General features: G+C 40.8%; 1 pseudogene; it reads right to left on the bottom strand.

Moving 5' to 3' along the window:
* Positions 1-2,266: 2,266 nt before the first annotated feature.
* Positions 2,267-2,734, bottom strand: LOC143679228 (glyceraldehyde-3-phosphate dehydrogenase pseudogene; annotated as a pseudogene).
* Between the last annotated feature and the right edge of the window lie 24,576 nt (positions 2,735-27,310).

Here is a 27,310-nt window from a genome sequence, read left to right as displayed (position 1 = left end):
GTGCATCGGTGGCTCAGTGGCAGATTCTCGCCTGCCATGCTGGAGACCCGGGTTCGATTCCCGGTGCCTGCCCATGCCCAAAAAAAAAAAAAAAAAAAAAATCTAGTTGAAACTGAAAACAGAAATATCAGTAAAAGCATTATATTTGGAAACATGGGGGTAAAAGTCAAAAAAGAAGCTGAAAGGGTTGAAAATTGTTGCATCTGGACATCAGAATTGGAATAGAGAAAGGTATTATCATTTTTTAGTTTTATGCCTTATGGAACTAATTAACTTTTTAACCATTTGACTTCAGAACGTTGGTTAAAATAAAAATTAAATTATATCAAGATGCAAAAGAAATAAGCAATTAAAAATATGTACAGTCTGCTCCCATTTTAATAGAAAAGAAGTGGGGTGTATGTGCGTGTATGTGCAGAGGTCATCTCTGGATGTTAAGCTGGTGTTGGCATTTTAAAAATGTTTTATTCATGTTATTTGTAGTTTCATTTTTTAAAATAATTTAGAGTTTGCAAACAAAGGCCTGAAGGCAGCACAGGAAGCTGAGACGTCATGGTGCAGCCTCTGGCTCAAGACGGTGAGGGATGGTGAATCACGGGAGCAGAAGAGTTTGTATCTGCATTGCAGGCAGGACCACTGTGAGAAGATAGGAATGCAGTTGGGAGCAAAGGAGGAAAGGAGCAATGGAGGTTGGTGGGTACGGGCTATTGGCATACTTAATTACAATGTGGAAAGAAGGTAAAATTTCAATTTACAGAGAATTCCAGAAAATAAGAAAGCATGTACATTGCTATGGATTAAAGGTCAAAGCATGAGGACCAGCTGGACAGAGACGGCAAAGAGAGACATCTTTTCCCCTTTGGGTATCTGGGAAGTGTGTGCTTTTGCACGATTCCTCTGCCAGCCTGCAGCTGCTCTGATAATTGGCAATTTTCAACAAGTGTATTTCCCTTTTAACAATTCTTCAATAACAGAAATAATCTGTATGGTGCAAACGTAAGGGTAAATAATGACAGAGCAAATAGGTGAGCGCCTTCCTCTCATCAAACACACATCCACCCTGGGCACCTCCCGGGCATTTGCTGGGCATCACCCCCAGGTCCCCAGGGTCTCCATTTCCCAGATGAAGAGAGGAACGTGCCTCGTCTGAGACAGGACAGGGCTTGCACATGGCAGCTGGAAGAAGTTCCAGGCACAGCTGGTTTCGTTGTTGTCACTGTGCTGTGTGACCGGGATCTCATCTGCGTGAAGACCGTTCTGCCCAGCACGCACACTCGGCTGAGAACAGTCAATGTGGCCTGAATCCAAAGGGCAGCTGTGAAAGCAAACAAGAGTCAGCATGGGCACATTTCTACTCCTCCCACCCCATTTAAATAAATTCGGTCTTCATGTAGCAGTCAACTCATAGTTGTAACCATCTAATCCCTGCAGTTTGTTGAGTTTTAAGAAATTATATAACTATTTCATGGGTTTTTGATGCTTCTGCATTTTAAATCTCTTGTAGAATGAAATACTCGAAGGCATCGAAAGTAAGAAAAAAGCTGTTTCTTTAGAGCCCTTCACTTTCACACGTTGCCCTGAACGTTCCCAGCTCACAGGTGATAAAGGAACAGGGAGGTGTTGCATGCGTGGCACCCAAGGGCAGGTTCTCTCCAGTGACGCCCCACTGCCTCACCACAGTACCATACGGGTGACCAATAGGTTTATACTCACGAGTGGCTGCAATCACTTTAGAGCAAATCAAACTACAAGATGCATTTCACACCTTTTAAGAAGGATTTTTTTGGGGGGAAGGTGGGGGCTGGGTGTACTTTGCTGATGGTGCATGATCAGGTCAACTCTCAGCCCCTTCCTTTCCTCGGGGTTCTGGGATGGGAGCTGTGGAGGATGGTGATTCTCAGTGTTGGGGGATCGAGTCCAGGCCAGGACTCCCCAGCAGCTGATGGCCTCTCTTCCTTTTATGTTGTCTGTTATGGGTGGTCCAGGGGCTCTTCCTCCCTGGAGGCCATGTGGACTGCAAGGTCCACCACCCTGTTGCTGTAGCCAAATTCATTGTCATACCAGGAAATGAGCTTAATGGAGTGGTCTTTGAGGGCAGTGCCAGCCCCAGCATCAAAAGTTGAAGACAGGTATCACTGTGAAGGTTGCAGGAGACAAATTGGTCCTCAGTGTAGCCCAGGATGCCCTTTAGGAGGCCCTCGGATGCGCTTCACCAAATTTTTGATGACATTGCACTCGGCTGCCTTCTCCAGTCAGCAGGTCAAATTCACAATGGGCACACTGAGGGTGGGGAGGTGAAGGCCAGGCCAGCGGGCTTCCCATTCAGCTCCTGGATGAGTTTGCCCATCATCTCAGCAGTGCCGACAGATGCAGGGATGAAGTTCTGGAGCAGATCAAGGCTGTCACGCCACATTTTCCCAGAAGAGCCAACCACAGTCTTCCGGGTGGCAGTGATGGCATGGACAGTGGTCTTTCGTGATGCCACAGTTGTCATGGATGACTTTGGCCGGGGGGCCAGGCAGTTGGTGGTGCAGGAAGCATTGCTGATGATCCTGAGGGAGTTGTCATACTCCTCATTGTCCATGCCCATCTCAAACATGGGGGCATCAGCTGAAGGGGCAGAGATGCCGACTCTCTTGGGGCCACCCTTTGAGTGAGCCTCAGCTTTCTCCAAGGTTGTGAGGACACCAGTGCACCCCACAACATGTTCAGCACCAGCATTGCCCCAATTCATGTTGGCGGCTCTCACTCCTTATTGGTGACAAGCTTCCCACTCTCAGCCCTGATGGTGCCTTTGAACTTGCCATGGGTGGAATCACACTGGAACATGTAGACCATGCAGGTGAGGTCAACAAAGGGCTCACTGACAGCAACAACTTGCACTTTGCCAGAGTTTACAGCAGCCCTGGTGACCAGGTGCCCAATACAGCCAAATCTTTTTATTCTGACCTTCACCATCTTGTCTTAGAGATGCGGCTGGCATTGCACAAAAAGGTATGGCTGTCTGTGGAGCAGGAAGGAGCAGAGAGCAAAAGGGAATATTTTAATATTTCTTGCATTTAGTCCAACAATCTTTTGCTCTAGTAAGTGCTAAGAAATATCATTTAACTTCTTGACTTTGTTGCAATTTTCACTTTTTCTGACTCCTTTTTTCCTGACTGTTGAAGAGAAGAGGGTACTATTTGAGTAAATTATCTGTACAAATACAGGTGCTGGGTTTTTGCTATCTTCCCTTCTAGTGGATGCATAGGCCAATTTCCACAGAAGACACCAGCATTCTCCTTAGCAATGAACTGTCCAATATGGTAGCCACAAGCTACATGGAGCTACTTAAAATAAAAATAACAATTCACTCCTCAGTCACACTAGCCACATTTCAAGTGCAGTAACTTCATGGGGCTACTGTATCAGAATATCTTCATCATTTCAGAAAGTCTAATTGGACAACACTGACTTAGAGGGCTGTGAATGCTATGGAACATAGGGACATCAATTTATTCAACTGGAGGATTTTATGACTCATGAGAATGGATTAGCCAAAGCCCCCCAAAGCTCTAGGTTCTAGTTTCAGCATCCAAGATCCTCAGAATCTAACAGATGACTGCACTTGAACTTTTCATAAAAGAGTTAAAAGTCACATCTTTTAGATAAATTTTATTTATTGAAAACCAACAGCTATTGCCACTCCAACAGTTCACAGGATATACGTGTGGCAATTTCATTGAATTATCTTCAATATGTTTCTGCTTCCTGAGCTTTCAAGATGTGACTGTGTGATACTCTCCTTCATTCCTTAGATGTAGAAGGATGTCAGAAACTTGCTAATTTTCCAATAAAACTTAATTAAAGGAAGAATTGACAAGAGAGAAAAAACTATAGCTGTAATAGGCATAGATAACATCAATCTGTGACATCAAGGAGAGTCCACAACAGTCATGATAAGGCTAATATTTCTGATTTTGAGTCTTGGCCATTCTTTGCCACTCTGGATGTAAACTTTTGCCACTGAGTGAGTTACTTTCTTTAAATCAATCATAGGTGTGCATCAAGCACTTTAGTGGGCTATGCACATACATTTTGCTGGATGAATTAAATTAATTCCAAACTTCTAAAATTGTAAACAATTGTTTATAGATTGCACTGACAAATATTAACTTTCCTCGTGTGAATACAGAGATATTTGAGTGAAAGTATTATTGTCCCTGTCTCAACATGTCAAGTAAACCACTCAATTGATCAAATTAATTCAATCTTTTCAGAGAGATAATTTAGATAACTAGCATGGAATATATGTTAGTTGTGTATGAAAGTATGTGCTTTCAACAAAGCACAAACATATTCTGTAGATTCCTAGGTATCCAGTATTGAATAATATTCAAGATGTGATTAGGAAGTACAAATAAGGGCTGATGTGCTGGCGGTTAGCACAGCCCATCCCCACCCTGGTGGAACTCTGGCCAATGGTGGCTCTGACCATCCTGAAAGCACGTGTCCACCTACACATCATGCAAATACATCAAACAGGACCCTGAAATAAGACCATGGGTCTGAAGATCTCAGCTAGAACTACTGTCTAGGAATCCATGTATTAATTCACTCTCTAGTTATTGATTGCTGCTCTATGTCAAGCTCTGTGCCAGGTCCAGGGAATGACAAAATAAATAGGACAAGAGCTGATAAATCAAGAAGTGATCAGGATTAGCTCCCATAATCGTACTTGAGTTCCATCTCTTGCTTTATTGTAGCCCATATAGACTGAGACAGACATTTCCTTGCTGGGAATTTCACCTCCTGGTTGTTTAGTTCAGATATTAAGAGCAGAAATGGCACTTGTTGACGCCTTCTTTCAAATGATAACAAATATTTGTTGATCCATGAGACACCATCTGTCAGGAGAAACAAACAAACCCACACAATGTGACAAAACTATAATAGAAATGTATCCAAGCACTACTGGTGAATAGGGAGGTTCAGATAACTGCTCCTTGATGCCTTTATTTCTTTTGCTTATTGCTCTACCTAGAACTTCTAGTACAATGTTAAATACTATTGGTGACAGAGGGCATCCTTGTCTTTCTCGTACTTAAGGGAAAAGCTTTTCAGTCTGTCACCATGAGTATGATGCTGGCTATGGGTCATATATGCCCTTTATCACACTGAGAAAGCTACCTTTGCTTCCTACCTTTTGAAGAGTTTTTATCAGAAAAGGATGTTCAATTTTATCTAATGGTTTTCAGCATCAGTCAAGGTGATCATGTGATTTTCCCTTTTGATTTGTTAATGTGCTGTATTAATTAACTGATTTTCTTGTGTTGAACCATCCTTGCATTCCTGGTATAAACCCCACTTGGTAGTGGTATACAATTCTTTTAATATGTTGGTGGATTCAACTTGCCAATATTTTGTTGAGAATTTTTGCATCTATGTTCATTAAGGAAATTGGCCTGTAGTTTTCCTTTCTATAGCATCTTAATCCAGTTTTGGTATTAAAATGATATTAGCTTCATAAAATGAGTTAGGTAGTATTCCTTATTCCTCAATTTTTTTAAAAAAAAGTTTGAACAGGATTGGTATTAGTTCTTTTTGAAATGTTTGATGAAATCCCTCTGTGAAGTCATCTGGTCCTGGGCTTTTCTTTGTAGGAAGATTTTTGATGACTGATTGGATCTCTTTACTTGTGATTGGTTTGTTGAGATCTATTTCTTCTCAGGTCAGTGTAGCTTGTTTGTGTGTTTTCAGGAATTTGTCCATTTCATCTAAATTGTCTAGTTTTTTAACATATAGTTGTTCATAGTATCCTCTTATGAATTCTTCAGGGTCTGTGATAATGACTCCCTTCTCATTTCTGATATTGTTTATTTGTATCCTCTTTCTTTTTTTCTTTGTTAGCCTTGCTCCTGGCCCATCAATTTTATTGATTTACTCAAAGAACCAACATTTGGTTTTATTGATTCTCTCTATTGTTCTTTTGTTCTCCTATTCATTTAACTCTACTTTAATCTTTATTATTTCTCTTCTTCTATTTGCTTTGGAGTTAGTTTGCTGTTCTTTCTCAAGTTCCTTCAAGTGAGAAGTTATGTCCCTGATTTTTGCTTTTTTAATATAGGCATTTAGGGCAATAAATTTCCCTCTCAGTACCACCTTTGCCACTTCCCATATGTTCTGATATGTTGTATTCTCATTTTCACTGATCTCCTCATAGCCACTGATTTTTCTAGCAATTTCTTCTTTGACCCACTCATTGTTTGATTATGTTATTTAATCTCCATATATCTGTAAAAGTTCTCATTCTTTGATGGTTATTGATTTCCAGGTTCATTTGTTGTGGTCAGAGAAAGTGCTTTGAATAATTTCAGTGTTTTCAAATGCATAAAGACCTGTTTTGTGCCCCAGCACAAAACTATACTGGAGAATATTCCACAAGCACTAGAGAAGAATGTATATCCTGGTGTTTTGGAGTGTAATAACCTGTACATGTCTGTAAGGTCTAACTCATTTATCAAATTAAGTTCTCTACTTCCTTGTTGATCCCCTGCTGCTTGTTCTAGCTATAGAGGACAGTGGTATATTGAGGGCTCCTATTATTATTGCTGAAACATCTATCATTCCCTTCAGTTTTGCCAATGTCTGTCTCATGTATTTTGGGGCTCCTTGCTTGAGAGCATAAGTATTTATTACTGTTATTTCTTCTTAGTAAATTGTCCCTTTTATTAAGACATAGTGTCTTTTTTGTCTCTTATGATGTCTTTACATTTAGAGTCTATTTTGCCTGATATTAACTACTCCTGATTTCTTTTGGTTACAGCTTACATGGAATATTTTTTTCCATCCTTTCACTTCTATACTTAATTCTATATTGGACAAATACCATCTCTTTGTATCCTTGTGTCTTGTAAGCAGCATATAGCTGGATTATGTTTCATAGTCCATTCTGCCAATCTATATCTTTTAACTGGTAAATTTAGTCCATTAACATTTAAAGTTATTACTGTAAAGACATTTCTTAAATCCACCATTTATCCTTTGGATTTTATTTATCAGATCTCTATATTCTTTTTACACCCTTCTATTTTTATCACTTAAGTTATCCTTACTGGTACTTTTCAATTGTGTGTCCCACTCCTGAACTTCCTCTCCTGTCATTTTTTTTTTTTTTTTTTTTTTGGCTGGTAGACTTCAACAACTGTCCTTGTTTGGGGAAAAAATAAAATTTTCTGGGAAGAAAGAAAGGTTCTAAGTCAGATTAACATACAAACTGTAGAAAGTCAAAAGTCCAAAAATAAAAAACAAAAACAGAAAAACAGCTAAATGGCAGTAAATAAGGGGAGAAAAAAGCTATAATTAAACTGAAGTGTTCTGTGGCATGATGGTCTTGATGTTCAACTTGACCAGGCTACAGTCCCCAGGTCCTCTTTGGAATGCTTGCCTAGGGCCTGCTGTGAAGGTATTCTGTGGATGTGGTTAGAGTTCCTAGTCCATTGGCTTTAAGTGACTGGGCAATGGCCCTATACCACTGGGGCAGGCCTGGTCCACTCCGTTGCAGGCCTGAAGGGCAGACCCCGATGAAGAAATTCCACCTCTCAGCAGCAGCACCACCAGACTTTCAGCTGCCCTTCCCAGTGGCCTGCAAATGGATTTCAGATTTGCCCAGCTAGCCTCATGGTCACACAGGGCAATTATTTGCAATAAATCTCTTAATATGCCTCTGCTACTGATTCTGTGTCTCTAGTTAAACTCTGAGCATGCCAGTACTTTTACATAAAAGCTTCTATCTTGAGGAGGTGCAGTGGTGGCTCAGTGGCAGAATTTTTGCCTGCCATGTTGGAGACCCGGGTTTGATTCCCAGAGTCTGCCCATGCCAAAGAAAAAAAAAAGTCAATCTCATCTCTCCTTTCCCACCCCAATGAACTTCCTACAGCTGCCTCCTCGGGGAGAAATGTCCTGAGACCATGGAGAAGATTTTTATTAGAATTTCACTTAAAATAATTTCAGAGAACTTTGTATTAACAGGGAGATAAAACTAGATGTTCAAATATTTTAAACAGAATGTTTGAATGTTATCATTAAATTATAACTAAGAAAATGCCCTTAATTCATTTGATGTAGCATATGAAAACAATAGCTAAGTAAGAAAATCGAGTTGTAGCTTTTCTGGTGATTTCTTTCATGGGATTTTAAGCACATATTCAAAGTAAGAATCCAGCAATCCTCAGTTATTTATTTATGTAATGAGAGCCATCAGTCATTCCACTGGTGCCTGAGCATCTGCCTCTGAAACTTGAATTGAACCTTGCTCCAGTGCAGGGCTGTCGTTGACCCCTGCCAGTGCAGACTTTCTTTTCTTTCATCAACAAACAGTTCAGTTCATTTCAAACATGTATTGGATCCCTATTTTCTTGCTAGGAATGCTCGGTGACTATGTTTTGTTTATTTGCATTTTAAACTCTCAAATATAAAATGGGTTTCAGCGTTCAGGTACTTGTAATATTGAGAAATGTTAGAAAATTAGATAACCACATTTAGACACATTGTGAAAGAAATCATCCATTGGCCCGCAAATAAAACTATTTATGATTTTTTCTAGAATTTAAGTCACGCCTCTCTTTAATCTAGAAGAAAAATATTCTAAATTACATCTATAATGCAATTCTATATATAAATTAATCACCACTGAATACTTTCTTAATGAATGGGTGAGAGGACAAGAAAGAAGCAATTTGGTCAGAATTTAAGCTATAAAATTAGATGACAAAATTATAAGTGTAAGTTAATGAATCTGAAGGGTAAAGAAGTGAACTAAGAAAGAGAAATAAATAAGAAATGAAGAGGGAACAGTAAAGGGATCAGAATTTAAGACAGTAAAATAAAAAAGAGAGTAAAGTTGAAAGCAAAAGGAATTTTAAAAGCCTTACTTCTGCTCAATCATTAATTAAAATAAAATATATTAAGATCCTTGACAAAGGGTCAAATAGTAAATCTCTTACAATTTGCTCACATTCTTTCATCAAACAGATGGTAGGAAGGTTAAACAGTTGTTAAACCTAAGGCAAGAATAGTGAGCTTCCAGAATCCCAATATAATACAACTTCATTGGAGAGGCATGGCAATACACCCTTGTTTACCTCCTTAGAAATCTAGGAGGGGTCTAAAGTCTAGGAAAACTTTCACTTGAACCAAGAATGGGCTGAGTGCATGGTGCTCTTAAAAATGTATCTGGGGGTACATGGGTAGTTCGGTGGTTAGAATGCTCACCTTCCATGTAGGAGATCTGGGTTCAATTCCTGAACCATGCAACAAAAAATGAAAAATGTATCTGGGTGTTCTAGTTTGCTAGCTGCCGGAATGCAATATACCAGGAATGGAATGGATTTTAAAAGCAGAATTTAATAAGTTGCTAGTTTACAGTTCTAAGGCTGAGAAAATGTCCCAATTACAACAAGTCTATAGAAATGTCCAATCTAAGGTATCCAGGGAAAGATACCTTGGTTCAAGAAGGCCGATGAAGTTCAGGGAGCGAGCATGGTCAAGGCTTCTCGCTTACCTGGAAAGGCAAGATGGCAAACATGACATCATCTGCTAGCTTTCTCTCCTGGCTTCCTGTTCCATGAAGTTCCCCGGGAGGCATTTTCCTTCTTCATCTCCAGAGGTTATTGGCTGGTGGACTCTCTGCTTCATGGTGCTGCAGCATTTTCTGCTCTCTCCAAATCTCTTCCTTTCTCCGAAATGTTTCCTGTTTTATAGGAGTCCCATAAACTATTCAAGACACACCCGAATGGGTGGAGACACCTCTCCACTTAATCCAGCTTAACCACCACTCTTGATTGAGTCTCATCTCCAGGGAGGTGATCTAATTACAGTTTCAAATATAAGGGACTGAATAGGGATTAGATGAAATGGCTGACTTTACAAAATGGATTAGGATTAAAACATGGCTTTTCTAGGGTACATATATCCTTTCAAACCGACACACTGGGCCTTTCTGAGCCTTCAGACAAAGCTGAATTTGCTATTTTCAAATAGCAAGGTGGTGAACGCTTGCCTGTGTCTGCTGCAGCCGGCAACCCACACTGAGCCCCCTTTAGTCTTTATGGGGATGAAGAGGTATTCCTGTCCTTGAAAGTCCGAACTCGGAGTTGTCCTCCCCACAATGCACCCAATTTCATTCTTCCCCCGCTCCTGTAAAGTTATAGAGTTTTTATGCATGAAAAACTGGCTTGAAGCAATTTCTGTGAAGCAAGACAAATTGAAATAGTGATGTTAATCGTCAATTTTAGAAAGAGCCTTTCCTCTGATTATTTTTGTCTCCTAATAGCCCTTGTCTCTGGTATAAAATAAGGCAGTGTGCTCATTCCTTACAGCCAGGACATTTCATTTCTGCCAATGTCTGCTGAAGGAGACTAGGAATAAAGACAGAAAAATGGTAAACACAGAGCTAGTTAGTTGAATGCAAATTCCAATGTGAAAAACCTTCATTACAACGTCCCTCTCTGCCCTGTGAAACTTTTAGTCCTTGCCACAGTTGAAGAATTTTCCTATTCTGTATTATAAACCCTGGATGGGTTCCAAAATTTCCCTAATGGAAGGAAAAAGTCTCAAGACACTAACCTACTTGTAAAGATGTGTGAACACTAAAAAAGTAAGGATTTAAGAATTGTATGTGGCCTTCACGCTTATTAAGTTGCTGTGGTGTCACTTTGCTAGGCAGGTTTTACATGGCAGTGTTTTATTGGAAACAGCAGTTTGGAAATTCCCAGGTTTCTTTATTCTAAGCATTAAAAAACTTCCCATGGTATACTTACATGTCTTTTACAATGCACTGGAGGAGAAATGTAGCAATGATAAAGAATTGTCAGAACTGATCATTGTTATGAGATAGGTGATAAAGTCAAGTATTAGATATTGACGGCAGGCAGCCAGATGTAGTGTGTGTGGGGGGGTTGGGGGTGGAATAAGAAGCAGCAGGATAAAAGCTACTATTTAGGAAATGGTTACCAGGTGACACAGTTATGCTTCCAACTGCTTTCCCTGTGGCATCTCATCTATCAGTTTAGCAATCCATTCACCAAGTGATAATTTAAGTAATGTTCCTAATTCTTATTTTATAAATGTAGAAACTGAGGCTTGGAGAAATAGAATAATTTGCTCTGCAATAATTCATCTAATACATGGTGAAAGGAGGGATTACATTGAGGCATCTGGCTTCAGCTTCCGGGATATCACCCACTTGTGGAAATGCATATTCCACCATGTCCAGTCGAATCACACTTTGCAAGATGTGACATCTCCCAACTCAAAGGTCAAAATAACATCATAACCAGCATTCCAGGGGTCCACAGTCTTGGCACACATGCTGATGGAGACCCCTCCTGAGTTTCTCCACTTTTTTTTGGGGGGGGGGGGTGAAAGGGGGATCTCTTTCCTAGCTACTCCTATGTGATGCTGTAGAAAAGTGATTCTCATGTGTTTCAGCCAGTGGCCCCTTAATGCTCTTAAAAATTATTGGGGACCTCAAGTAGCTTTTGTTTCAGTAAATTATAACTTTCTGTAGTTATTGTAATAGAAAGTAAGTCTGAGAAATTTTTAAAGAATGTATTAATTAATTGATTTGAAAATAACAGTAATAAGCCCCTTATATGTTAACATAACATACTTTAAGGAAAGATAACTATATTTTCCAAATCAAAAAGAAGTTAGTGGCGCATGGGTGGTTCTGTGGTAGAATGCTCACCTTCCATTCAGGAGACCCGAGTTCGATTCCTGAACCATGCACCCTACCCCCCTGTCATGGTCAGGTTCATATGTCAACTTGGCCAGGTGGTGGTACCTGTTATTCTGGTAGGGCAAGTGCTGGCCTGTCTGTTGCAGTGAGGACATTTCATAGAATTAAATCATGATCACGTCAGCTGCATCCACAGCTGATTCCATTTGTAATCAGCCTAGGGGAGTGTCTTCTGCAATGAGTGATGCTCAATCTAATCACGGGAAGTCTTTTAAGGAGGATTCAGAAGAGACAGGCTCTTCCTGCTTCAGCTGGTGAGCCTCTCCTGTGGAGTTCATCCAAACCCTCCATCGGAATCATCGGCTTCACAGCCTGCCCTGTGGATTTTGGACTCTGCATTCCCATGGTTACATGAGACACTTTAATAAATTTTATATTTGCAGGTGTTCCCTGTTGATTCTGTTTCTCTAGAGAACCCTAACTAATACACCCCCCAAAAAAAATAATTTAGTGAGAGAAGGAGCATTATTTTGCATTTTGCAGATCTTTTAATGTATAGCCTAATAGAAAATTACTGGATTCTTACATCTGCTCCTGCATTTAATCTGTTGTGATATGTTGTTGGATTAAAGTATATAAAAAAATCTGCCTTACACAGATATGTAGATGGAAAAGGTAGGACTATTTTAATATCATTTTCCAGATAATCATGGATAACCTCCTTTGATTTTTTTTTTTTTGGGGGGGGTGCATGGTTCAGGAATGGAACTCGGGTCTCCTGCATGGAAGGCTAGCATCCTACCACCGAACCACCCAATCTCCTTTGATTTGACACTAAACTTGGCAAGAGGTAACTTCTTAAAATATTAGAGGCAATGAGGACCCTAACCACAGCAGTAGAGTTTTTTTATCCTGAAACATTAAAATCCAACTGTTCTGTCATGAACAGCGAATGAATCTTTCACCCAGGCGTGGTTTGGGGCGCTAGGACTGGTCAGTGGTCACACGCTGGCTCGCTGTTCCGTGGGTCTGCCGCATGATGACACATTTCCTTATCCAGTATCAAAAAATCACACCTGGTAATGTCACCAGCAACCTCGTTCTAAAATGTCTTTAAATCCTGGAAAGTTGACATTGGCACAGTGGCATATACAAGTCTTTCAAAATTCTATTTTTTTCTTGAAATCGCAAATGTTACAAGCAAAAAAAAAAAATAGTGTTCTTGCTTGACCACGACTAGTTTATTTTGTTGATTTTTGAGGAGATGTATGTCAAATACCCAAGTCTGAATATCCATAGTTTTTCCATGGTTCTTCCAACTAAAAAAAAAATGGTTTTCTGGTAAAAAAAAAAATTAGCAAATTCAGCTTTTCCTTGAGACACCCAGCACATTTTGGCATGGAATGTGTTTCTCTTTTCCACCCAATATATATCAATCCCAAGAGTTGAAATTAAAAAAAAAAAGAATAAAATTTAATAAATAAAATTAAAATTAATATTAGAAAGCTTGCTGCTTCCTCAGTGACATTCTTGAGTGGCACAGGCATTTTTTCAGCAGCAGCCCATGGAGGGTGGGGAATACAGCCACGAGGGAAGTTGGGGGTGGGCTGAAGGCACCCAGAGTTTCCCTACTGCGGCCCCTTGGTGACAGCAGTCGAAGGGCACCTCAGCCTTGTTGCAGAAATTATTCTGATCCTGCAGGACCCCCAGGGGTGTCAGGGACCCCAGGGATACAGACCTGGATCTGAGAACCAGGCACTTAGAGAACACGAGGAGCACACTTACTTGTAGAAAGTTTCTTCTTGGGGTACAGGGAAAGTTTGGTGATGGTGGCACAGCACGGTAAAACATGATTAGCAGCATGTGTTAAAAGAATGTGATAAAAGGGGAAATTTTAGGTTGCATACATGTTACTCCAATAACAATTTTAAAAAGCATCGGACTGTGCAACACAAATGGTGAATCCTGACGTTCTAATAATCTGTTGATATTGTTATATGAATATAATTGCTGTGTATAATATAGAGAATGTATGTCACAATGATGTTACTTCACCCATTGCAGCAAACGTCCCACACTAAAGCAAGGGTTAATCAGAGGGGGTCATATGGGGACTGTATTTTATGTATTATTTCTCTGTAAACCTACTTCTCTAATTTAAAAAATGAAGGGAAAAAAAAGAACAAGAGAAATCGGTCCTTGTGATACAAAGGTTTTCATTGTTTTGTTTCGATCCAGCGAGAAGGGAGGAAGTCGCAGGGAAAAGACTGGAAGCTGGAGCAGCACCGAGAGCACAAGCAGCCTGCGCTCCCCGCGGTGGCAGCTGTTTCTGTACTCCAGACACGGGTATGGTTTTCTGAAGTAATTGTGAGGACTAAGTAATGGCTGTAAATGCCTTTCGTAAAATTAATATAATCTGTCTTTTTATGTTGCTTGGGGGAACTTTACAAAAAAAAAAAAAGATCAAAAGCTGTTTGAAGGAGTTGTTTGAAGTGTGCTGAGGGAAGTTCAGAGAGATCAGGCTTGCGGTGCCGGGTCCCTCTTTGAAAGTCGGCTCCTGAGACGGTGATTTCCAGCTGGAGAGACGGGCAGGTGGATGTGCGACCCCCAGAGCGGCCCTGATGGAGAGTAGATGGGGAGAGCATTCCGCAGCTCTCCTCTGGTCACAATTAGCACGGCTCGCTATTGGCGAAACTAGCAGCAAAAGTAAGCTTTCTCATGCTGGTTTGCACACCATGGGTGGCAAAATTTTGCCGTATCTAAGTGGGCCCCTCATACTGAGTTACCTCGTTATTCCAAAACGGCATCTATAAACACAAAGCAGGTTAAGCCCAAAATGAAGAAAAAAAAAAAAGAACAAGTGAAATCGGTCATTGTTTTACAAAGGTTTCCAGGCCAGGGGCTATTAACGACCTCTTTCGGAACAGGGTCGCTTGTCACACGTTGTCCTTGGCTTTACCAACCTCAGAACTAGGATGCCCATAAACGTTCCATTTGATAGCCTGTGCCTCGTAGGTTTTCCATGCATCCAGGCTGTTAGCTAAAGGGCTTTGCCAGCTTTTTGTAAAACAGCAATTTTTCTATAGTGCACTCTCAAATAAATGCCTGTCCCCGGTGATTCATCTTCTGACCCATGCTGTCTCTTTCTGTTTAGCTTGTGGTTTGATTGGACTCACTTGAGAGTTGATGAGTTTGCCTTCTCTCTGGGGCCGTACTAAGAACGAGAAGTATTCCTGTCTGCGTCCCCAGTGCCTAGTTCAGGAGCAGCAGAGATACACACGTATTAGCTATTTATAGACACACACCTAAGTGCACAGTTGTGTGCTCTTTGTGTGTGTATAAATGTGCATGCGTGTGTATAAAATATCCCATGACAGGTCGGAGCTTCTGCACTGCATTTCCACGGTCCAGGAGAGCAGCTGGCTGGCAGAGGAGCACAGGGGGTTTTGCCCATGGATACGTGTGGTTAGAGACTCACACACGCCTGTTTGTTTTTGTTGGTTTCTATTAAATGGCGTGTTTCCTTACCACGATGTATATTTCTGTGATGATCCGCGCTGGCCCTCAGATTCCCAGCTCTTCAGGGCCAAGACAATTGCGTTAGGTTCCCTGAACTCCGCCTTCACATCACTCTCCACTGCAGCAGCAGACCTCAGAGGTGTCGTTCGTGATACAAGGTCACATTCTAATCTTAACTCTCTCATTTTTTTATGTCAAGAAAATGGTAATTCTGCATCCTTTGTGTCTCACCCTTTACATCCAGCAAAAAGTTCAGGAAATTGAATAAGCCAATGGAATGGAAGCGATATTGAGAAACTAGCAGCAAGTTACTGGAAAACTGGAAATAACCATAAAGAGTTTGGAAAGGAATTATTATAACAGTGCAAGAAGATGAGCACTTTAGTGGCAGGCTATTCTCCGCCCCCCACTCCCCCTGGGGTGCGTCCTGAGGCTGCCCCCTAGCCAGGAGCAGATAAGCCTTCTAGGGTGTGTCCCGGAGGCAGGACACGCAGTGATCTGAGCTTGCCAACTGGTGCCATGGATAAAAGAGCAAAAGTGTACAGCATTCTATTTCTGTGTAGTGGCTGCTAGGAAAAAACTTCTATGTTAATGCAAGACTAAAGTTTATTTCAAGTGTAAATTAAAGTTTAATGTCATCCTAAAGTTAAAAATGTAATTATATCAAAGACAAAAAATATGTTCTTTGGCATCAAAGTCGCTGAAACACTTCAATTATGGAAATCAGCATTCAATGTACCATTGGATGTGGCAACACGAATGCAATCGGATTAATTTCCTCATTATCGTTACATTCACCAGATTGTGATAAGCTTTATTTGCAACTTCCACATGGTGTTCTCTCCTCTAACAAAATCTCAAAATAGTTTTCTGGAACCCAACCAATAAATAAGTATTTAATTTTAAATGCACAAATCTTCAAGACAGAAGCAGAAGTAACAACCGTGGAACCAGGTTGTGAGAATGTCTTACAAGGAATTGTGTACACTGGAAAGTAATGAGGTCATTTATCATGTCCTCATCATTGCTTGGATGGTGTGTGACTAGTTTTGCTGTGTAGGTGATGCAAAGCAGAGAGCAGGGGAGCTCCTACCAACCCACTCCTGTAGGTGTCAGCTCCGGCAGGCTGACCTCTAGCCAGATCCCAGGGCCCTGGTGGTCTCCCATGCCACAAGCAGCCTCCATGGGCACCTGCCCCAGCCCTGACTCCTTCAGGCCTGGCAGCTGAGGTTGAGAGGGGAATTCACAGGTACATAACCAACCCCAACCTGTAGACATGGCTCTCACTCTTAGTTGGAACTTGTAAAGGACCATTTCATCTCTTTATGTTCTGGAGTGCTCTAAGGGAAAGGGCTTTGAGCGCCATGGGGACATCTAAACACGCCACAAAAATTAAAAGGGCTCGCCTCTCCTCCTTCTTTGGAAGTGGAAGTCATGGCATGCAGCAAACGTTGCTGCTATTGGCCAGCAAACCTAGAACCTGAAACTGTCCCCTTTGCCATAGAGAGCTCTGGTTCCTTCTATCTACAAAGTCTGCTTCACCTCCCACTCTGCTTCTGAAATGACTTGCCCCAAAGATTATGAGCCATCTTGTCATTATCTAACCAAGGACTGGCATTGACTTTGCATTCTATGGAACTCCACGGGGCCACTATGCTTCTTTCCTTTCTACCTCTGACCACCACTCCTTCTGTCCTTCCGCTGAGGTCCCACTCCTCCTGGCCGCAACAGCCTCTACCTCTGGGTACATTTCCAAACCCGCCTTTCCATCCTTGACCTCACCCTGGGCTCTGGTCCCATACCTTCAGCCAACAAGTGGACAGTTCCACTTGTCATTTCAAATGCAGTGTATTTAAAATTAGGCTTTTCAACTTGGCCCCATCACGTCATCCAAAAAGCATGACACTTGGCCTCACCTTCTCAGTTTTCTTATTTCCATTTGTGGTAAGCTCCTTTTTCTAAGTCACCAATGCATATTCAAGTATCAAGCTTTACTGGTTCTTCTCATTATTAGTGAACCATACAAAGTTACTATTTCTGTAGGTCCAAAGTCGTCAGGTGTCAGCAAAGTCGCGTGACTCATTTTACAATTGCCGTTATGAGAAGTTCAAGTTCTTTGCATCTCATATTAATCCAGCAGCCTCCTGCTTCCTACCTTGCATTTTTCTATCTACAGTTCATTCTAAAGATTGCCACCTATTAATCCTTCTGGAATTCTTGCTTCTGAGAAGCAAGTAAAAAGACTAAATTCCTTCACTTTTCATTTGACCTGACTCGGTTTGCCCACCTTGGCATGTCTTGGCTTCTTTGCCTTCAGAGTTCCCGCATTTCCATCACACTGAGGATAGTGTTTCTCCCCTCTTACCTTGGAGGGTTCTCCTCTCTTTGCCCTCAGACTAACTTAGACGTCAACCCTACTTGGTCAACACTTTCAAACTGTTTGCTTTACTTTTGTCTATTTTATCCAGGGGCTGTCCTGATAAAAACATTTTAAATGCCTTCGAATGAAAAGTTGCCTTTTTATTTCTGTTTATTTCATCAATAAACAGAGCATAAGGGCCTTAGATATATAGTTAATCATCAAAATTAATTGCTGCTGTCTTTTTGTGAATTTTCACATGGCCGAACACTGGCCAGATACCATCAGTTAATTTACTCTTCAGAGAATAGCTCTCCTGCCCAGACATGGGATGTCATTTGAGTGGTTTGCAACCCTTACTCCATTTCCTATCAGAATAACTGCAGTTCTGTCTACGTCTGCACGTGGCCCATCGTCTCTGGGGCAGACTCTTAGATTTCATCAGAATGAAAGCTGGTGAAAGATACAGAGTTTCCATGGATTTTTAAGTTCCTAGGCCAGACTTGAGTTGCTCTATATCTCCGGGAATGAGATCTTGGAGAGATGCATAGCAGTATGTCTCAGCACCTACTAAATCTAAACAGCTCGATGACTACACTTAAACTGAGACACGCTGACGCATGAGTCTTGTTTTTATGGTATCTTATAATCTGTTATCTGGATATCCGGGCAAGAAAATGCCTCTTCTGTCATCAAGTCATAATTGTCTGGGTCTTGCACCGCCTGCTTGATTTAATTTTAAATACCCTTGATCTTTGCCTTCTCATGGATATAAATGAAATAATTTGTGTAAGCCCTACTAGCCTTCTAAAGCCCTCTGTCCGGGGTTCATCTGTGCCTCCAGACAATTGCTGAGCTTCAATCTTATATCATTTTAAAAATAAGCTAGTTTATACTTTAGACAACTCTCTAAAAAGTCAACTCAAAATCATAAAATATTTCTTAAGATATTTCGATTGCACTGTGTATTTTATTTTATTGAACAAAGAAAGAAAGGCAAAGAATGGGTTATTTTGACTTTAAAGGTAGTTGTTATTCATCAGTAAATGTAAAGAAATAACTTCTGTAAAGGAACATCCCCATTCTGGCCTTTAACCAAAAGAAGAGTCAATGTAATGAAATCAAAATTTTATTACCATGAAATTCCAGTGAGAAAAAGAAATCTTTCACAAAAATATGTGAATAGAGAATAAAATAACTTAAATCTGCATACGTGATCTTCAAACAGAAAATAGTCAAATTTTCTAAATATCCTGTATGATAGCACCCAGGGTCACTTGGTTTAAATTCATGGTTAAGGAAATACTGATACCATTTGTATTTAAATGTACTATAGTCATTAATTATTGAGCCATATATCTGAGTTGCTCTTCCAACTTTGGTTAAAAATTAATTCTGGTTGTTCTTAAACTTTCCTTAAATCTTTTTGCTGTGTAATTAAGGAGAAAGGTTATGCTTAAAGTTAATTTCTAGGTCATTTTAAGAAAGCAAGGAAATTGATGGCGTTAAGCAGAAAATTTTCTCAGTCATGCTGCTCTACAGGTAAGACCCAGTGAAAACAAAGATCCTTTTTACTATTTTAAGTGCAGACTTTGTCCCCTTTTCATTTATCTTGGAATAGATAACCAGGCTTCCTTAGCAAACACCTCCTTCTCTTGATTTTTGTTAAACGTAAATATCACTAGCAAAAAATTTACCTCATCAATAGAAACTCACATTTCTACTGGTTCTAGTGCTAGTGTCTGGGAGATAAGGAAATTCATGGCTATTTTGAAATGAAACATCCCAACTCATTTCTCCAAAGAACAATCATTCAGACCTTTCTTTGCTATCTTATAAGTCACATCCACCAATACTTACTGCCTGCCACGTGAAAGAGCTTTAACACTTGGACTTGTATTGGAAGTGATCCAAGCACGTGTTGGTATTTTGAATTTGCTGAGGTTAGGGGCAGTGGTCAGCCCCCAGGGGCCCCTGCCTTTTGGTATGTGGGCCCCTGGAGTCTCCTGCAAATAGCATCAGAGCTGGCTGGTGTGATAATAGGATGTGGCAGGAGTGGGATAGGTTTTAGGGTACATTTGAAAGGACACTGTGGCTTCTGCCCCTCTCCCGCGGACCCGTGCTCTGGGGAAAATCAAGCTGTTGTGAGTGGCTCAGGTTGCAGCACATTGAAGAAGCTGAGGCCTGCAGCCAGGGCTTAGGCACTGGGGGAGTGAACTTCGAGCCTTGGTTGGGCCTTTGGCCTCTGCAGCCCTGGCTGACATTTTTATTGTCGCCTCATTGAGACCCTGAGCCACAAACACCCACCGGAGCCGCGGCTAGGCTACTGACCCACAGCAACCAGGGGGAGTCAGTAGGCTGCTGCTTGCGGCCGCTGAGTATGTCTGATTGCCATGCAGCGCCGAGCAGCCAGTGCAGCAGGGAGGCTGAGGTCATTGCATTTGGTTTTCAGATACAGATCTCTTATTTCCAAGTTGAGGCCAAAGAACAACCAGGTATCTACCTCTTTCCTGCCCTTGGTTGACTTTCTTTTGAGTGGATCCCAGTAAGTTTACATTTCCCTACAGCAGTGAGATGATCCCTCTTTGCTCCAGGTGGGGCTAAACCAAGCCCCCGTGTCGGCGGCTGGTCACAGTGAAAAGCTGTTTCTCGATTCACCCAGCTGGTCAGGCGTGACCAGAAGTATCGGCTCGGCCAGCCAGGCTCTTCCATCCCCTTGGGGCCCCACTCATGAGGAAGGGGCTTGGGGGTCCTGGCTGGGTCTGACCAGGAGGCGTAGTTGTCAATCTCGGTCGCACAGCACCAGCCTGATGCAGGGCAGCCGCATGTGTGCTTTTTCTACCTGCCCAGCGAGAGGAGCTGGAGTCTGTGGGCTTCCATGGCCTCTGCTGTGGAGGGCTCTTCGGAGAACACTGGGTCTGGCCAGATGCATGGAAACATTCGGGAAGCACCGTCCTCCACCAGATAAACAAGGGTCTACGAGGTCAGCGGGGCCCACACCCACGCGGTGACCGTGTCTGTGAGGTGGCAGGCACGGCCCTGCCACGAGCATCTGTCTTAATGAAAATGCCACACTGGTCACACTGCCCCAGCACAGAGAGCCAAGTCTGCTCTGTCCACTTCACCCCCCGATTGCGTTTCAAATCCCATCACACACTGCCGGCCACAGTGGTTTGTCTCTGCACGTGGCTTGATCACGTGGTGCAAGCTGAAGGACTTTAAGCACAAATGAGGGGTGAGGCACTCAGAGCACAGGCCACGGACCTGTGGGGTGGCTCCTGGATGGTCCAGGGTACTGGGAGGTCGGCAGGCTGCACCCAGGGTCTCCCTGGCTCTTGAACCCCCGACCACGGGGTCTGCATGCAGCAGCTCAGAGCACCGGGGCAGCGCTCGGGCTTGATAACCTCACTGAGCCCTGCAGCCTGCCTCTCCGCTCCACACGCCTGCCTACCTCCACGTGCACACACGTGCACACACGTGTGCACGCACACACGTGTGCACGTACACACATGCATGTGCACGCTCGTGGTACACATAAACATGCACACGTGTGTGCACACGTGCATGCACACACATACATGCAGACCCCCTTACATGTGGAAACTCAGGGCTGGACTTCAGCTTTGCTGAGGCTGACTGCTTCCTTCAGAACTGAAGCCCTTGGTGAAATCTAAGCACCTGTGCTGTGGTGCCAGCACTCACCTTTGCTGTGTGGCATGTGCGTCTGCACTCCCTCCGCCCGCAGTAGCACAGAGGGGCTGCCGGGCACACAGCTGCAGCACCTCCACCCTGCCTGCGTCACGCCAGGCCCTCTCGCATGAGGGTCCCTCATGGTGCCCACTCCTGCTAGCCCCGGGAGCCTCCGTGAGCCAGGGATGCCAGAGACTCAGCATCAAGGGATGGAGACAACCTTCTCAACCGAAAAGGGGAAGAAAGAAAAGAGACAAAAATAAAGTGTCAGTGGCTAAGAGATTCCAAACAGAGTTGAGAGGTTACCCTGGAGGTTACTCTTACGCATTATTTAGATATCCATATTAGGGAGGCTGGAGGGAACTGCCTGAAACTGCAGAGCTGTGTTCCAGTAGCCATGTTTCTTGAAGATAATTGTATAATGGTAGAGCTTTTGCAATATGACTATGTGATTGTGCAAACCTTGTGTCTGATGCTCCTTTTATCTAAAGTATGGATAGATGAGTAAAAAACATGGATAAAAAAGGAAATAAATAATACAGAGGAAATGTTAAAATAAATTGTGTAGATTGAAATCTAGTGATCAATGAAAAGGATGGTAAAGGGCATAGAAAAAAATAGGGGGAACAAAGGTTAAAATATATTGGGTAGATGGGAATACCTGTGGTTAATGAGAGAGAGGGGTAAGGAGTATGATATGTATGAGTTTTTTTCTTTTTCCTTTTCATTTCTTTTTCTGGAGAGATGCAAATGTTCTATGATCATGGTGATGAATATACAACTATGTGATGATGTTGTGAGCCATTGACTGAACACCAAGTATGGAATGTTCACAAATTAAGAATGCTTGTGTTTGTATGTTGTATTGTCAATAAAAATATTTTTTTAAAGTAGTTACTTTGGTGAGGGTTTAGTGTACATCCTAAGGAAAAAAGGCATTATCCCACAGTCCAGAACCCCTTCTCTCAAAACTCTGTCTGCAGAGTTACCTTGAACTTAAGTGATGAGAAGGAAATGGAAATGTTATCATGATTTTTGCAAATCATAGGTGAGGCAGGAGTGGCCAGTAGGAGATAAGTGCACTAAGAGGCACATCAGTGGTCACTTATAAGCCTGAATTCATCTAGACATCCCAAATCTGGTAACTCTCACTATCTTATCTTTTTTGTTTGTTTGTTTTTGTTTTTATATTCATCATCATGATCACTTCTGAGAACAATTGCATCAATTCAGAAAAAGAAATAAAAAGAAAACAGAAAAAAATCATGCATACCATACCCCTTACCCTTCCCTTTCATTGACCACTAGCATTTTAATCTACTAAGTTTATTTTAACATTTGTTCCCCCTATTATTTATCTATTATTAATCCATATGTTTTACTCGTCTGTTGATAAGGTAGATAAAAGGAGCATCAGACACAATATTTTCACAATCACATAGTCACATTGTGAAAACTATATCATTATACAATCATCATCAAGCAACATGGCTACTGGAACACAGCTCTACTTATTCAGGCAGTTCCTTCCAGCCTCTCCATTACACCTTAACTAAAAAGGTGAGAGCTATATAATGTGTAAGAATAACCTCCAGGAAAACCTCTCGACTCTGTCTGGAATCTCTCAGCCACTCACACTTTATTTTGTCTCATTTCACTCTTTCCCCTTTTGGTCAAGAAGGTTTTCTCAATCGCTTGATGCTGAGTCTCAGGTCATTCTAGGGTTCCTGTCCCATGTTGCCAGGAAGATCCACACTCCTTGGAGTCATGTCCCATGTAGACAGGGGGAGGGCAGTTAGTTTGTTTGTCATGTTGGCTGAGAGAGAGAAGCCACATCTGAGCAACAGAAGAGGTTCTCTTGGGGGTGACTCTTAGGCCTAATTTTAAGTAGGCTTAGCCTATCCTTTGCGGGGTTAAGTTTCATATGAACAAACCCCAAGACTGAGGGCTCCACCAATTGCTTTGGTTGTCCCTATTGCTTGTGAGAATATCAAGAATTCTCCACTTGGGGAAGTTGAATTTTCCCCCTTTCTTGCCTTTCCTCCAAGGGGACTTTGCAAATACTTTTTTATTCACTGTTCAAATTACTCTGGGATTTATCAGGGCATCACTCTGGACAAACCTACAAAATCTCATGCCCTACACAGTTCTATGTATTATGGTGTTCAATTAAGCTATTCACATAAGTTATATTAGGAAATGCACTAGTCAAAATATAAATTTTGTACCAAATAAACATTTTTTTTGCTTTAGTCTCACACATAAGTTAAAGTTTTAAAATATTAATTACCATCTATTTTCAACACCCTTTAGTACTGACATTCCTTTGTTCTTCCTTATGCAAAACATTTTAAAATTTGTATATTTAGTCACCATCATTGTACACTCTAGGCATTCCTAGATTTTACCATCTCAGTCTTTATCGTCTGTCTTTCCTTCTGATTTCATTTGTGCCCCCAGGCCTCCTCTCCCTATCATTCTCACATGCTCACTATCTTATTTTGAGCTCTGCTCTTTATCAGTGGATAAATAGAGAAAGAAACTTTAAAAACTAAATTAAAATACTCTCACACATTCTGGCCTTTCCTGTAAGGGCTCTCAATGTACGCTTATGAAATTAAGCATACAGTATATTTCTTTCTATTCTTGTAGAAATAAGAGAGCAGGAGGGCAGAAGTCTCCACTGTCTTTTCTTCTAAGCTGCCTATTTTATCTGCCAACATTGCTGAAGGAAGAGAGGAGGCTGGCTGCAAAATCCACTCCAAACCCTCTACTTGCTATTTGAGCCACTACAAGTCACTGAACTGAAGAGCTGGGCAATACAGAGCAGTAACCATTAGAGGTGGGATATAAAAAGAAAGCCGATACAGAAAGACTTAGAAGATGCTTAACTATTTCCCTCCGAGAAATAAAAATTGAACTAATTTTGTCTTCCCCATGCTGGCTGGGAAGCTTTTCTCCCAAAGGGAAAATAAAGAAAATACATGTTTTTAAATTGTAAGCATTAATTCTAGGCTTAAATTCTAACATTTATAGAGAAGTTGTCTTTTTTTAAACTTTTTTTGTTGTGAAATATAACATATATACACAAAAGAAATAAATTTCCAAGTACGTTTTAACAGGTAGTTATAGAACAGATTTTAAAGTTTGGTATGGGTTACAGTTCCATGAATTTTCCTTTTTTCTTGTAGCTGGTCCAATACACTGGAGACCACAAGAAACATCAGTATAATGAGTCAGCAGTCAAACGCATTTAATAAATCCTATTTTCTCTGTTACACTCCTCTTTTTTTTTTTTTTTTTGTTCTGCGAAAAATAACGTATACACATGAAAGCAATAAATTTCAAAGTACATTGCAACAATTAGTTGTAGAACAGATTTCAGAGTTTGGAATGGGCTATAATTCCACAATTTTAGGTTTTATTTCTAGATGCTCTAAGGTACTACAGACTAAAAGAAATCATAAGAGTATGATTCAGCAATCACACTCATTGTTAAACCCTATCTTTTCTGTATAATTCCACCATTACCTTTGACCTTTCTCCCAATCTTTAGGGGTATTTGCGCTATGCCCATTCTAACTTTTTCATGCTGAAAGGAGCTGTTGATACTGTGGGATGGGGGAATGGAACTTGCTGATGTTCTGGAGAGGCTGGGCCCTCTGCATTTCAAGGAGTTCTGCTGGCTGGAAAAAAAGATAGAAGAGGGAGACCTGGAGGAGGGCACAGAATTGAAGAGTACCAGTAAGGGTTAAACTTAAAGGATAAGAAGAGAAAAATGAAAAATATATATATATGTCTGACAAATAAATCCAAAGGATAAGATGGGGGATTCAAGAAATGCCTTTCGAGTAATAACTTTGAATGTTCACGGACTAAACTTACAAATTAAAAGATACAGATTGGCAGAATGGATTAAGAAATATAATCCAGCTACATGATGCTTACAAGAGACTCATCTTGGACAAAAGGGTACAAATAGATTGAAAGTGAAAGAATGGGAAAAAATGTTCCACGAAATCTGTAAGCAAAAGAAAGTAGGAGCAGTTAATATCAGACAAAACAGACTTTAAATGTAAAGACATCATGAGACAAAAAAAGACACTATGTATTAATAAAAGGGACAATTGACCAAGAAGATATAACAATCATAAATGTTTATGCTCCCAAGCAAGGAGCTCCAAAGTACATAAGACAGACATTGGAAAAACTGAAAGGAATGAAAGACGTTTCAGCAATAATAGGAGACTTCACTACACCACTCTCTATAGACAGAACAACCAGACAGAAGATCAACAAGGAAACAGAGAACTTAAACAATTTGATAAATGAATTAGACCTAACAGATATATGTAGGTCATTACACCACACAACACCAAGATGTATATTCTTCTCTAGTGCTCATGGAACATTCTCCGGGATAGACCATATGCTGGGGCACAAAACAGGTCTTGATAAATTTAAAAACATTGAAATTATTCAAAGCATTTTCTCTGATCACAATGGAATGAAGTTGGAAATCAATAACTATCAAAGAATGAGAACTTTTACAGATATATGGAGATTAAATAACACACTCTTGAACAACCAGTGGGTCAAAGAAGAAATTGTTAGAGAAATCAGTAGCTATCTGAAATGAATGAAAATGAAAATACAACATATCAGAACTGATGTGGTTTGGCTAAGACTGTGCTGAGAGGGAAATTTATTACCCTAAATGCCTATATTAAAAAAGAAGAAATAGCAAAATTTTAGGACTTTAACTGCTCACCTGGAGGAACTTGAGAAAGAACAGCAAACTAACCCCAAAGCAAATTGAAGAAGAGAAATAACAAAGATTAAAGCCAAGTTAAGTGAATCGGAGAACAAAAGAACAATAGAATCGGATAAACCACATGTTGGTTCTCTGAGAAAATCAGTAAAATCATGGGCCACTAGCAAAGCTGACAAACAAAAAAGAGAGAGGATGCAGATAAACAAAATCAGAATTGAGAGTGGGGTCCTTACCACAGACCCTGAAGAAGTAAAAAAGAAAAAAAAAAAAAAAGGAGGGTATCATAAAAAACTATATGCCAAAAATCTAGACAACTTAAATGAAATGAACAAATTCCTGAAACATATGAACAACTTACACTAACTCATGAAAAAATAGATCTCAACAAACCAATCACAAGTAAAAAGATTCAATCGGTCATCAAACATCTTCTTACAAAGAAAAGCCCAGGACCAGATGGCTTCACAGGGAATTTTATCAAACATTCCATAAAGAACTAAGACCAATCCTACTCAAACATTTCCAAAAAACTGAGGAAAAAGGAACACTACCTAACTCATTTTATGAAGCTAACATCATTAAAAACCAGGTAAAGATGCTACAAGAAAGGAAAACTACAAACCAATTTCCCTAATGAATACAGATGCAAAAATTCTCAACGAAATATTAGCAAATTGAATCCAACAGCACATTAAAAGAACTATACACCACAATCAAATGGGGTTTATGACAAAAATTCCAGGATAGTTCAACACAAGAAAATCAATTAATGTAATACAGAACATTAACAAATCGAGAGGGAAAATTCATATGATCATCTCAATTGATGCTGAAAAAGCATTCAACAAAATTCAACATCCTTTTCTAATAAAAACAACATTCAAAAGTTAGGAATCAAAGGTAACTTTCTCAATATGATGAAAGGCATATGTGAAAAACTTATAGCCAGCATTGTACTCAATGGTAAGAGGCAGAAGGCTTTCCCCCTAAGATCAGGAATGAGACAAGGATGCCCTCTATCACCACTATTATTCGACATTGTACTAGAAGTTCTAGCTAGAGCAATCACGCAGGAAAAAGAAATAAAAGACATCCAAATTAGAAAGGAAGGACTTAGAGAGAGAGGCCACATCTGAGCAACAAAAGAGGTCCTCCAGAGGTGACTCTTAAGCATACACAGGTAGGCTAATCTTCTCTGCTACATATGTAAGGTTCACAAGAGTAGGCCTCAAGATCAAGGCCTTGGTCT

Source organism: Tamandua tetradactyla, chromosome 4 (assembly GCF_023851605.1).
Source record: "Tamandua tetradactyla isolate mTamTet1 chromosome 4, mTamTet1.pri, whole genome shotgun sequence".
Taxonomy (NCBI): Eukaryota; Metazoa; Chordata; class Mammalia; order Pilosa; family Myrmecophagidae; genus Tamandua; species Tamandua tetradactyla.
Note: the sequence above shows the minus strand (reverse complement) of the source record. Positions and strands in the feature narration are given on the sequence as shown.